We start from the raw sequence: 15,027 nt of genomic DNA, 5'->3' as shown, positions 1-15,027 counted from the left end.
ACTACAAATTAAGACGAATTAAGCCACATCAAAAATCTTAATTAATTTATCCACCATTAATCGATGAAATTATTATTAAATATAATTAAATTAACACCAAAAAAGACAACATTAAGATAATATAAAGAATGAAATAAAAATAAATACGTACAACTCCACATTGAGGGCCTCTTCAGGCTGAAAATGCGTATTAAAAGTACATTAAAACTTACTTAACACTGGATAGGGGATGTTAGAGGCACCCAACTGATGAGTTCAGAATCTAAATTATATACCATGTCATTAATTTGATAAGTAACAAAATCCTCTGAGAGTAGTATTAAATAGATATTCACTTCTAACTAGATCTTTTGCAGTTGAAAGTATTAAGATCTCATCTATAAAATGGGGTATCCCGCTCTTATAGGTATGAAGAATGTATTAAGTTTCTAAGGTATTTTTAAATGCTGATTCGATATCAGAAGAGAAATAAATTTTATTTTTTTTATTTAGTTTTTAAATACATCGTTGAAGAAATTTGATAGGATTATTTTTTACACCTCTCTTTTTCCTGTTTAGCCTCCGGTAACTAGCGTTTAGATAATACTTCAGAGGATGAATGAGGATGATATGTATGAGTGTAAATGAAGTGTAGTCTTGTACATTCTCAGTTCGACTATTCCTGAGATGTGTGGTTAATTGAAACCCAACCACCAAAGAACACCGGTATCTTATTTTGTACACCTACATGTTGCATTTCATAACGCACAACGCACTAAGGTCTTAAGGTCATTTCCATTACCATATCAAGTAAATCCGAATTCCAGATAATCTTTTATCATATTTTCTAAGTTATTTTTTGTTTGACAGCTACCACTAAATACTGTATGTTTTAATGACATTAACACCAATGATATCAGTAACAGATTCACAGACTATCAGTATTTATTATTACAACATACTATTAGCACAACAAACATGAAGTGTATTATGATCATTCTTTCTTTTCAATTATCCGGTTGGAAACCAGTTTATATATTTAAGTTAAATATATAACAAAGATAATTACTTAAATGCATCAAATAAGAAGGATTTCCTACGATTGAAAGTTTTCAACTTATTGCAACAGTAATTTCCCTTGTTTGTCTATAAAAAAAGCATCATAAATTTCGCAAAACATCACTCCATGGTGAGAAACAGATAGATGGGTTTACAAATTAACTTGTTTTGTACAACGGAAAATCCCTTCTTTGTCGGTGAGATTAAGTACGTTCATAAATTTGACAAAATACTAGTCCTAGGAAAGAAAGAAATGTTTGTTAAATGAAATTTCCAAATTATGCAAACAATGTTTGACACATATTTTAGGTAGATTTCATAAGAAAGCTGCTTATTGTAATGGGTACTATGATTCGACTTTCGGAGAATTTCGACATATCTTTGCGTTTTACATCCCCCAGACCTCAAAACCACCGTCATTCCAAACGTATATGTATGTATATATATATATATATATATATAAAACTCACCTTCTTGAGGACACGATAACTGCCGTAATTTTGCGCCAATCACTTTCAAATAGATACAAAAATTATAATACGACCCAAAATCTCGGTCGAGTTCGTTAATGGGTAAAATCGGACATGGGGGGGCTTTTTCTAAAAAACAAAATATCGCTATAATTTTCTTATTAAATGAAATATCGAATTCGTTTAAAGTTCCTATTACTCTTTAGAGAAGGGCCTACTTATTTAAGTAAAATTTTTTGATATCACCAAAAATTGGCTCAGGGGGTGGAAAAAATGGGGTTTCGAAGACACAAAAATCATTTCTCCCTTTATAAGCACAGTATCGAATCGGTTTAACATAGTCGTTATTCCTCTAAACATTACCTAAAACTTTAAATAGGAAACAACTTTTGATATGACCAATCGTTACGGCAAAGGATGACCAAAATGTTGGTGGAATTGTAAGAAAATGGGGCTTGTCGTATGCTAAACATGTGAAACCTTTTTTCACATGCAACCGTTGTCGTATTGAGTAAATTTGAAGTTTTTCTTAACTTTAAGGTGGAAATCTTTTTTATCCCCTACTTAACACCGATAAAATCTACCTCCGCCTTCCGACATGCTAAAAGGGATTTTTTAAAACAGAAATCCCGTTTATTTGTGATTCTCAACTATAGTATGTGATACATAATTCTCTTATATATGAATTTGTTCATTTTTTTTTTACTAATAATTAAATGTCAGGAGAAGACCCACCTCTGTGCACACGATGCAACTGCCTCATGACTGTTCACCACATTCTCGTGGACTGCGTATGTTATGCGGCGTTGCGTCGTCAGTTTAATATACCCAGCAACATTCGTGATATCTTGTGCAATGATGGCGGGATGTTAGAACGGATGTTTCTCTTTTTACATGGTACTGGGTTACTGCAAAGGATTTAATATACTCATATATGTTTTTCTGTCAGGAGAGTTTTTTTAATAATTTTAACCGTTATTTTCGATTTGATTTTTTAGTTCTATGTGTTTAATTTTACTATCCGGGGAGGAGATTTTTGCGCAACCCATCGGAGTTGGGTAAGTTTTTATACTTTCTTTATTCTATTATTTTAGCTTTTATAATATATCAACTTTGTCTGTGGTATTAGTTTTGGGTTTTGTTTTGCCTTCTTGGCTTGTTTTCGTAAATTTTTATTATGTGGTTAATATTACGTTTACACCCTGTGTGGTTTATTATTTTGAAGTTATTTTACCCTTTTAATAATAACTACCGGGCGATGATAACGCCCAGGCGTTTATCGCCCACAAACAAAAAAAAATAACAATCATGGTTAAAGTGAAAAGCCATAGAGTTTATTATTATTTTTTTATTTTTTATTAAATCAAACTTCTGATTTAGATTTACATTAAATATTTATTGGAAAAAATGCTTATACTATTTTCCTATCAAATTGATACATTTAAGGGGATTTTAATATAATTTAAAACATATAATTATGTAACTAATATAATAGTACAATCTAGAAGTTTTTCTTTTCTTTTTTTTTTTTTTTTTTTTTTTGTTGAACGGATAGAAAATGTAATATTAAACGTTATGTATTAATATATGTTTACTTCTGAATAAAAGTGCCCGTGTTGAGTTTTCCCTTACTGCGTTAAACGTAATCCATTTATCTACCTTGTGTTTGAAGGTGAATATTGTTATATATATAAATACACACACATACACCTAAATATATAATTAACTTATATAACAATGTTTTCGTATTACTTAACAACATATATATAACGGGTTAAGGTAAATAGCCAACCTATTTACATAAAACATTCATCACAGAAGATTACATACGTAACCCTCATAATTAATCTGTATATTAATTCATATAATTAAAACTTGAATTATCTCCTAAAATTATAAAAAAATAAATATATAAATATAAATCTTATTATTACTATTATAATCTACGTAATTGCAGCTTCGTTTAACAAACGGTTCAAAGGCATACTATTTACTCATTGTTTTTAACAGAATAAAGTAATTAGGTCATCCCTATATTGAAATTTAATACTATATATAGAGTAGGTAAACAAAAGAAACAATGAGATTCATTGGATACATCGGTCGGTCGTGTTGTATCAAAGTTATTACATAACATGACTATATTATTGTTTATTCAGAACCTATTAGTGATAAATACAAAACAATATTCTCATAACACGGTTGTTATTATTATTGTCGTAACAGTAAAACATTTATTATTTTTTCTATATATTTTTTATTATTGTTATAAACGATAATAAATAATTACACTATTAAAAAATATTTTTATTAAATTTACCTTATTTAATGTGATTTTAAAAAAGATGTAAACGTGATGTAATTCCTTTGACAATAAAATAGATTTTATCTACACGGATCGAAGGTCACAAATTCACCGACCTGGAAACATTTTAATAAGGAATGAATTGAAGTATTAAAACATTAAATTACTTATATATTATATATATGATGTAAATAAAATATTGCATTTAATATGTGTAAGAATATTTATTGTAATTAACCCGTTAGCTGATCTGACCTTTCCGATGTAACCTCAAGTGCTTTATAAAAATCCTAGTAAGCAAACTAGAGATTTTCTCGGTAAATGTTTTTATAAACGTCTGTAAGTAGTTTAAATCCAACTAATCTGACCTCCGTGGAGGAGGAGTAATGCCATCTCAGCCAAATATACTTATAAAATTTCTATTTCGTATTATCTAGCACAAGCTTTGAGTTTTAGGGGTGAATAATCTAATCATTAAAAACAAATTTATAACAAATAAAAATGGATTACAGTTCAACAGAGGACACCAATTTAAACGTAACCATAACTATGGAATAATTCAGGGGGTAATTAGTCAGATTGCTGACGTATTCGCCAGACATCTAGACAAGGTCTTCCAGCCTTTGATACACGCTGTCCGTGTATCAAAATTTCTTTTTCGCCAAGAAGAAATAAATGAGCCTTGAGAACCCTATTCCTATGAGTCTTCCAGTAAAACCTATTCGTCGGTAGAGGTTCTAGGAGTGACCAGGAGAAGAAGGAATTCAAAGAAAGCTCCTGAGTATGACTTGATTACTAAACAACTGCTGATCGGGCTTCCATTCAAGGCCATCCGATATATAACACATCTGTTTAGTACCGGTTTCTTGAAGGAATAGAAGTTGTCACAAAAGGTAATGGTCCCGAAATCGAGTAAACCAAAGATCACCAAGATGTAGCCTCATGGAAGCCCATAAGGTTATTGCTAATTAGAAGCTACTGCCAATTCTATCGAAGGTATTTGAAAGACTACTTCTTCGAAGACAATGTTCGATTCTAGAGGAGGGGCTTGATATTCCTGACCATCAGTCACTCAACGATCGAACAAAAAACACACCGGGTTGTCAACGTTATCAGCATGTAAAGCTGATAATAAAAAAGAAATGATATATTTCGCGGTTTTTTCTAGACGTCCAGCAACCTTTGATAAAATCTGACATCCTCTCCTACTGCCTAAATTAAAAAGAAGGCTTCTTCAACAGCATTACTGGATAAAGCAAAGCTATCTAGATGGACGTTTCTCTCAAGTGAGGCACAATCAGGACTTATCGATAATTTTTAATAATGAGTCGGGTGTTTCTCAAGGTTCGGTTCTTGGACCGGCTTTACTTTCGATCTTCATGGCGGACTTTCCGACTCCTGAGAACGTACAGTTGTGTAGTTTCCACAGCATTCCTGGCTGTGGATGCTGATCCTAACGCAGCTTCTAATAAACTACTGAGTGCATCGGATCTGATTAGTGAACGACTTTCTAAATGGAATATGAAGATAAATCCAGGAAAGTCTACATATGTTACTTTTGCGATGGGGTGGGTTGATTGCCCGCGAGTTCAACTGGTTGGTGTTTTCATTCCCCACGCTAACAGCGTGTGACATCTGGGTCTGCATATGGATTTCCGTCCGACGTGGATGACTCACGTCAAAGGAAAACGGAAACAGTTCAATATTAAGTTCACGGAGATGTACTGTTTGCTAGGTAGGGAGTCGCAATTATCATTATCAAACAAACAGTTGTCGTGTACAACAATCCGGAAACCGATTTTGAACGTTCGGCGGATAAAGTGGCTGTACGTATTGTATTTGTGTGGTTCTTCGAGGTTTGGGTGAATCGGCCATAATGGGATATTATATTGTGCTAAAATGTTTCATTTTGTTTCGTCATTTATTTTTATTTTAGCGTGTTACATTTTAGTGCTTACTGAATGTAACACGCTTTGAACGTGGAGTTTAGGACTCATCTTCTTTTGGATTGCCCTCAACTGAACTAACTAACTAACCCTGCGTTGAGGGTTACTTCATAATGGTATTTTCCTACCAAATGATAAGGCGGTAATCTACTTCTGTATTATTAAATTTTGATTTGGACACGGAAAACATATAACTATTTTATGTAACACGATAGCCTGCAGCTATCTAGAAGCAGATAGAGATCAAATTTATATTCATTATTTTGTTACAGTTATAAAATAAAATCGCACATAAATTAATAAAAAAAAATAATTCATCACGATGAAATACAAATAATTTCAGTTAATTTTTTTGTGATCTGAAAAAAATTAAATTGAAATTTTGTAGATTTAATTAAAAATTATATTTTAAATCCTAAAGGCAGTAATAATAATAGTGTTCTTTACTAAAAAAAAAAGAAATAAATAAAATAATAAATATAAATTATTTAGCTAAATGACAGCCACAGCCAAAGTAGGTTTCAAAATTTGACATAAGACTATTAAATTATTTTTCAGCAACAACGGTATAATTACAAGTTATTTGAATTTTTTTAAATATTACTATTGCATATACATTTTGTAATTTAACAAATGTCTTCTTGTGTGTTTATTTTTTAATTTATTCCGCCCCAAGTCAAATTTAAATTCCCCTACCGAAAAAAAAAAAAAATTATTTTTATTCGATTCTTTTACGAATACTACATCCCTAGCGACCTATTATAAAAAGAAAAAAAAATTATTTTAAAACCTGTTTTACACATTTAAAAATACAATTTCACGGGCTTAACTATTTATTATTAAAATTACTTTTAAGATTTTGTTTTAATAATGTGTTATTAAAGTGTAATAATGTGTGTATATATTAATTGGTTTTTTCTTTCTCTGTTAATCAAGCGTTTATAATTTACAATGGTAGGATGTTTTTTTCGTTATAAGTTGAAGTCACTTAAAATAAATGATAATGATACGGCTAAAAAGTAACTCCACCCATCATTAACGCAATGATGATAGTAAGATGCTGTTTTTCTAAAATCAAACAAACAACAAACAAATTTCGAATAGAATTTTTCGTTAAATGACGATAGTATTTGGTGAATTAAATCAGAGGTAAAATATGAAATCAGAAAAACTACAAGCTGTGTTGTACCCGAATATAAAAGTACATTAATTTGTTACTTTACTTTATCTGTACCGATCAATGTTATTACTTTAACTCCTGTAAAACACTTAAAGTGAAAAAGCACCGATCACTTTTTCTTTTTCTTAGAGTAACGATCTTCATTAATAACCAAAATTGCTAGTATTTTAGTGGTTGTTGAAAGTGTAACAATATAGACGGCTCTATAAAGAAGGCATTCTATCCTTAATTTTCCTTAATAAGACATGACATGAGAAACTCGTTGTTCATGAGAATTATAATTTCATTTTCAGGAGTGACTTGTTACTCATATCAAATCACCTACAACCGTTATGGTTACGGTAGCTAATCCATACAACATCTTTATCAAGAATTGAACCCAGGATTTTGAAGAAGATCCATCTATTTTCCTAAATTTCTTTTTCTTAAAAATTTTCTCCAAATTTTTCTTAAAATTATTTTCAATATTTTTTGTCCCCAGGTTGATATTTATACTTGAGTTTATCCATTCTTTACATTTAAACGAGTTTTTTAACCTTAGGTTGATCTGTGTTTGTTGTTAAGTGTTGTTAACGAAAGCGCACGATACACATGTTGGAAAAATTTTCTTAAGTGTAAAGAATGAATCTCCATCTACGTTTGTGTGTTTTCGAATTGTGTTATTATTGATTATTACATATCTGGTATCATAGTTCTAGAGTTATGCTGTAAGAGATGGATTGCGGACCCCCATGGCTCGTGGATATTTAGCTCACTCAGATGCTGACGGGCTGTGGGGGCTTCAGGGCGTATTTACATCGTTTTGGGCTAGACTGCGCGGAAATCTGCCCTGATTGCGGAACGGAAGAATCGGCGCATGTATTCTTTGAGTGTCCCCGCTTCGCTATGGAGAGAGGCGAAATGCTTGAACTCCTGGGTACGACGGTTTTGTTCCCGCCTGAGGGGCTTATGACTTCATGCTGGCCAAAGAAGAGCTTGCTGCGGCCAGGTATTCCAGAACTGTCATGAAGAGGCTTCGGATGGCGGAAGAAGCAAGGAGATCAGACAGATGCCCGAGAGCTCGGGTGTGGAGGATAGGGCCGCGGGCGGGTGTCTAGGGGTTCTCCCGAACATGTGGGTCGCCTGGATGCGGTGAACCCGCGGTCACTCCGATGCTCGGAACAGGAAGGCTAGCTCTGATTTCTGGAGCTAATTAAAAAAAAAAAGGAGGAAGAAAAGAAGAAGGAAAAACTAGAAGTACTCCTGGGTACGAAGGTTATGTTCCCGCCCGAGGGACTTATGGATTCCAGGCTAACCAAAGAAGAGCTCTGGCTTGCTGTGGTTAATATGGCTTAATCCATATGCTCCGGACGAAGAAAAAAGCAAATCGGCAGACGAGCGCCTGAGAGCTCTGGTACGGAGGGACAGTGCTGCGGGTGAGTGTCCAGAGCGCCTCCCGAACCTGTGTGGGGTTAGCCTGGATGCGGTGAACCCGTGGTCTCTCTGATGCCCGGTGCAGGAAGATAAGCTTCCCCTTTCTAAAGTAATGCCACACAGCAGCTTCCAGAAAGGGGAAGGACTATCAGAGGTGGAGGTTTAGTCGGTAGGGCGCAGGCACACATACGCACTCAATAACATCTTGCGGAACCTGTTAGCGAGTCCGACACTGTACGTAGCGAGTCCTCCCCGCTATAAAAAAAAGAGTTATGCTGTAAGAAGGCAAGTAATTACTCAAAAAATGGGATATCGGTTTTTTGCATTTATCGGCATTTTATGAACCAGGTGCCCACAAACCAAAATAAAAATTGAGGGTACGTGCCTTGGCGTGTTTGAAGCTTAATAATTTTTTACTGGATAAATCAATTTTTACGAAATTGGTTATCAATATGGAGAAATTAAGATCAATAAAAATTCTTAAATTAAGATTTTCGGATCAATATCTGCAGGGGTGGGGAGTGGTTCTTTGGGGGTCAATTTACTTAAACATTACCTTACTTTATATTAAGCTCAGTAAATGCGTGCATGTTTATCTTCCATTTTTTTTTTAAATTGCTCCAAAATTTTCATCTTTCCAAAAACCCAAAAATCTTTTTACTTATTAAATATTTTTAACCGATTTTTTTTTCAATATCTTCCTAGGCATAATAATGAAGCAAATGACTCCAAAAAATACTTTGGGGACAATATTTAGGATGGGTAATAAAAGCTGAAAAATATCAACTTTTTTTAATTTTTCAAATTCTTTTTTTTTGTTTACTTAAATATTTAATATTTTAAAAAGTTTAAATAATAAACAATAAAATTTCATCATAATTCACCCACCCCCATCATCAAAAAAGAAATCTAGGTAATTTTTTATTGGCCAGCCTCCGTGGCACGAGTGGTATCGTCTCCGCCTTTCTTCCGGAGGTCCCGGGTTTGAATCCCGGTCAGGCATGACATTTTCAAATTATCATCCATCTCATCCTCTGAAGCACTACCTAACAGTGGTCCCGGAGGTAAAAAAAAAAGGTAACTTTTTATTGGTTACATATTTTTAGTTTTTTTTTCTTCCATAAATGAATAAAACATAGTAAACTTAGAAAAATCAAAAAGATTTTCTTGGAAGGCGATTTTGGAAATGAGGGATACCAATTATTTTTAATTTTTAAAACTTTTTTTGGTTCATTTAAACATATAATGATAATTTTACAATAAACTTGATCATAAATTACCCCACCACAAAAAAGAAATCTTAGGTAATCTTTTACATGTATAATTATTTTTCTATTATATAAGAATAAGTAACCAATGCCTTTAAGCTATTACAACTTTGTTGTCAATTTTTTTCTTTCTTGTATTTTTTTTTAATGATATATTGTAACATTAAGTCCATTATTCTTACAAATATAACATTTGAATTTTAGGTTCAATCCACCGAATTAAAATTTTTTAAAACACTAGAATCTAATTTTTTCATGTTTAAAATTAGATTTGAAATTATCTTTTTCTAATTCTAACCCTAATTAATGTGTCAAAGTATTTTCTTTCTTTCCTTTCTGCTATCTCCCCAACACAATAAAGGGAAACCGCTATTAACCGTACGACGATATATTTATTAACAAGAAGGTTAATAAATCAGTGCGGTCTAGGACCGCACTTGCGGTCCTAGACCTTTTAGTAGAATTATGAAGTATCAAAATTATAAACCGAAGTTTAAACCATAAAACCGAATTACCACATAATACCTTAACTGTATATTAGCCTTTATATACTGCTGCTACTTAAATGAAATTTATCCGAATAAAGAAAAAACAAAATATTAGTTTTTAATTTAAAACACTAATGAAGATGAAAATTCCTAAAATATTTTTGTATTTTAAATAAAGAAAATAGTGTTGGGAAGGGAGAGTAGATATAGTGTTTCCATTTCGTGTAAAACGGTAAAAAATGGAATATCGATGAATACATTCCTTACCAAAATGATATAACATGGTTTTGAATATTTAATCGATAAAAACATGCGATCGTGAGGCGGAATAATTCAAACAAATTAAATACGATTATTATCGGTTTCGTACAATGAGATTACTGATTTATGTATAACAGCAAACGTGATCATTAAAAAGAATGTAAGAAATTAAAATCTTTTCCATTAATTATATGCACGAGAAAGTCTGCCATTAGCAACCGTTTATATAAATACAATTTAAATTCAGGATAATTTTTATGCTACATTAACTTTTTATAATCACAACTGACTGTTCTGTCTAAGTTTTTTTGCTATAGTGATTCGTTTTAAAAAACAAACGAGAATTAACGTATGTAGATTTATTTTATAGTAATTATATTTTGTTCTGGATCTAATCATCCTAAAACAGGTCGTGCTGATTACCAATTCGTTCAACATATATTCTTAAGATAAATTGAATTTATCGAGAATATTTTTTCATCTCTTTCTTACATCTTAAAGAAGAGATCCGTATACTTTCGAAATATTACTGCACTTGCAAATAATAAACGTTCGACCAACTTCCAACGGCTTCCTAAACATATTGACCCAAAATCGATCAACATATCGACGTTATTCTCGATGATTGACTAATTTAATCTCATTTACGAAAGCTTTTTTTTTTAACCTCCGGACCACCGTTAGGTATAGGTATTGCTTCAGAAGATGAGATGAATGATTTGTAGCGTGTGAAAATGCCATGCCTAAACGGGATTTGAACCTGGAACCTCCGGATGAAGGACCGAGACACTACTACTCGCGCCACGGAGGGCGACATTTACTGAAATCTGTGCACGCATAAATCCTCAGTTGAAGAATATAAGGTGGTCATCACTGCATTATTATAATAAATAGTTAAGGGTACAGACCGCTGGTCTGTAAAAAAAAAAATCATTTAAAAACTTATTAAAATATACCGTATTTATTCGAGTAGCCCTCCGCCCCAGAATAAGCCCCGCCCTCGATTTTCCGGACCGAAAATTTAAAAAAAATCGAGTATATACCGGTATTTTAAAGTGCAACAGATATGATAAAAAAATACGTAAATACGAAAATATTCAGAACGTAAAGCATTTAATTCGTTCATTTAAATTACAATATTAATATTACATTAATAAATAATTACCTTTAGTACTAGTTTAGTTCAGAATCAGTAGGCCAGTAAAACGAAAAGAAAGTATCATGTTGAAAAGGATCATTTCAATACACTTTTTAATATAGGATTTTATTTTTAATTAATCACTGTCACTGTCAATGTCAATGTCTGTAGAAGTTACCGGTATTCTCCACGTCGCTCTGCCGAAGGTGATCTTCTTCACTACCATCAAGTTCATTAGATATTCCGCATTTTTTAAAACTTTTCCTTACTAATTCCTTGGAAATACCTTCACAAACATCTTTTATCCAAACACAAATCTGGTTAAAATCTGGGCGTTTGATTCTTCCTGTAAGCATGAGAAAGAAATTTTCATCAGCCATCCGTTAACTGTACAATTGTTTTAATGCAGATTTGAACGGTTTGTTAATGAAGATCTAGTGTTGCAATAGAGATGTCAATCCGCCTGGAATTATTACTTGGTCTGTCACACCCTTTTTTAAAATGTATTTCACTTTATCAGTCGTATGCCCCCGATAACTATCCATTGCTAGCTTGCCGGTATTTATTTTTATTAAGTAAATCTCCTGATCGCTTTTGCCATACAGACCTGATCCGATGTAAAATTAAGGTTTGGTCCATCCAACCTGATTCCTGTGCTCTGATAACTCCATTTATCTGTACGGTAGGAAGAGTTTTTCTTTTAAAAACAATGTACGGAGGTAATTTTGATCCATCAGAAGTAATGCAAAGCATAACACTACACCTTTGTTTTTCATTACCACCAGTGCGAATCGTAACACTTTTTCACCTTTTTTGTTTACGGTTTTGACAAATGGCGTTTCAAAATATACGGGGATTTGATCAGCGTTTCCTATTTGAGAAGGCAATTAGCCTTTATCTTTCCGTAGATTTATTATGTATTTGTGAAAATGTAATATTTTTTGTTCATAAGCGTCTGAAAGTCGTTGAGAAATGGTAGTTTTTCGTCTTATTGACAAATCTTTTCGTGCAAAAATTCGTGTTATCCAACCACGGCTTGCTTTAAAATCAACTTTATTCAACAATTTAGCAATTTCATGAGCATATGATTGACACATTTCTGTCGTGACAACATAACCGCATTTCCTTTTTTCCATAACAAAGTCAAACAATTTTTTTTCTACGTCTGTGTATCTTGGTTTTAAGCCTCGAAAAGCCCTTTTATTACCAGTGCCTTTCACCAAAAGTTGTTTCTTCTTACACCAGTCTCGAATGCAGCTTTCATCTACGTCAAATTTTCTTCCTGCCGCCCAATTTCCAATTTTTTCAGCCTCTTCTATAACACGCAGTTTTTCATTTACTGTTACAGATCGTAGATCCTTTTGTACTCATTTTAATGCCGTAATTAAAATAAATCATCGTATTAAACTTTACAAGATAAACTAAACAGATAAAATGCACATAACCGTATACATATACAAACAGTACAATGGCTATGGCAAATAGACAAGACGACGATGGGTAACTGATACTGTAACTGTAGTGTAATTAGAACCGGATGCACCCTATACAGAATGAATCAGTTTTATAAAAATACCCTAACATCGTTCCTATCGACAATACGAACAGGATGTTATAATTAAGGATGTATTCTGTATAAGCGGCATTCGGTATTGATAAATGAAAACCTAATGTAACTATATTTATGTGATTGAATTAAGGTTATTCTAAGAAAACCTTTACTTTACATAAGTTATCCTGGCTAAAGACTATGTTTCAAGTAGACCCGCACCCGTATTTTTTCTCTCCAATTCCTCGAAGAAAAATGCGGGGGTACTCGAATAAATAAGGTAATTACTATTTAAAGAGTGCTTATGGTCCTTCCGAAGACGTCTGCACTTAAGACAAATGGGCCCGACCGACTTCTTAGGATACTCTTCTCGTTTATGCCTGTCATCCCCAAAGTAGAAGCACACTAAAAACAGATGCTTACAAAGTTCAGCTGTGTGTCGAAACTGGCGGCATTAGTAACAACGATGAACATCTACAACTTCTTTGGCCTTACGCGAAGAAAAGTCAGCAAACAACCTGCCCTCAGACTGGACGCCTTAAAATAGTTCAATACTAAACTGGAAGACAACAACCTGGCTGACGGTGGTCTTCTGCTAGTCGAGGGAACTCGTGGTCGGAGGTTGACATCCAAGCCATTCAAGCATGCAGGACACTTGAGCTAAACGGACATGCAACGAGTCAACGTATCGATGTCTCGAACACGAAAGTCCTCACATAAACAATTATAACGGGGAACAGTTTTTCTAATTTTTCTGACTTCCTGTTCGTCCAAGACCAAAACCCTCCCGGATCTCCACCGATCAGGTCCTTCGCTATCTCCTGACCCAAAATCCAAAAATTGTCCCCCCACCAAAAAAAGGCTTCGCCAGGCCAAATCTTTCCGTTTGAAGATGTTTCACCTTTTTTTGGTGGCGTATTTTGTGTCGGTGGTCGGATAAATCAGAAATGCCCTGAAAAAACGCCTGGCAATGGAAGTATTTTACATGGCGTCGTTTTTTTTGGGGAGGGGTAATTTTTTGGGGTTTTTTGGATTTAAGGTCAAAAGATAGCGGAGGCCCGGATCGGTGGAGATCCGAGTTGGTTTTGGTCTGGGACGAACATGAAGTGAGAAAAATTAGAAAAAGTGATTCCCTTATAATTGTCTTTGTGAATACTGAATATGTTTCGTGTTCGAGACAACAAACGATACGCCGACTAGCCGCCTCACAGCCAAACGGTCTTTGGCTGCGAGCAGCATAAGCTGCTTTAAAATCGTCGTGCTCTTCTCCGATGTAAACGATGTTTTATGTTGATGACTATTAAGCTCGAGTATCCTGCATGCTCCAGTGGCTTGGAATTCAACCTCCGCCCACGAGACTCCCTCGAACAGCAGGAGACCATCGTCAGCACAAGCCACGACGCGACACGCTTTGAACAACCTCAGCGGCAGAAGTGAATCAAACTCCACCACTCAAAATAACTGACCAACACACTGCCCTGCACAGTGTCATCCTCAATTCATGGCTGCCCATGAATTCGTTCCACAAAAACAAAAACAGAAACGAACGCCCGTCATCATTCCTGCTTAGGTGGGCAACTCACCAGGTACATGACATACCTGCAAATAAGGTTTTCCTAAAAAGCCCTCAATTAATTCACCGCCATTATCGGTGATGCCGCTACGCCACGAAAGTGACTTAGCGTTCACATTCGCAAGAACAAGGAATCGACTGGCACCTGAAAATCGTAGGATTTTATACCAGACTTCAAGCTGACGATCAGCAGGATATTTATATTGAAAAAATTAACTTCCAACATACAAATAGATGGATGTTCTATTCACACGGACAAAAACGAGATGATCGTTTGAGAACTGTTTTATGAAGTTCGTTTCTGCGCAGTACAGCAAACATACTATCAGAACCAAAATCAAATCTTTTCCAACGAGAACAATTTGGCAGTTCAACGGATACAACATAGAATGCTGCAA

Source organism: Lycorma delicatula, chromosome 8 (genome assembly GCF_047948215.1).
Source record: "Lycorma delicatula isolate Av1 chromosome 8, ASM4794821v1, whole genome shotgun sequence".
Classification (NCBI taxonomy): domain Eukaryota; kingdom Metazoa; phylum Arthropoda; class Insecta; order Hemiptera; family Fulgoridae; genus Lycorma; species Lycorma delicatula.
This window is presented reverse-complemented; position numbering follows the sequence as displayed.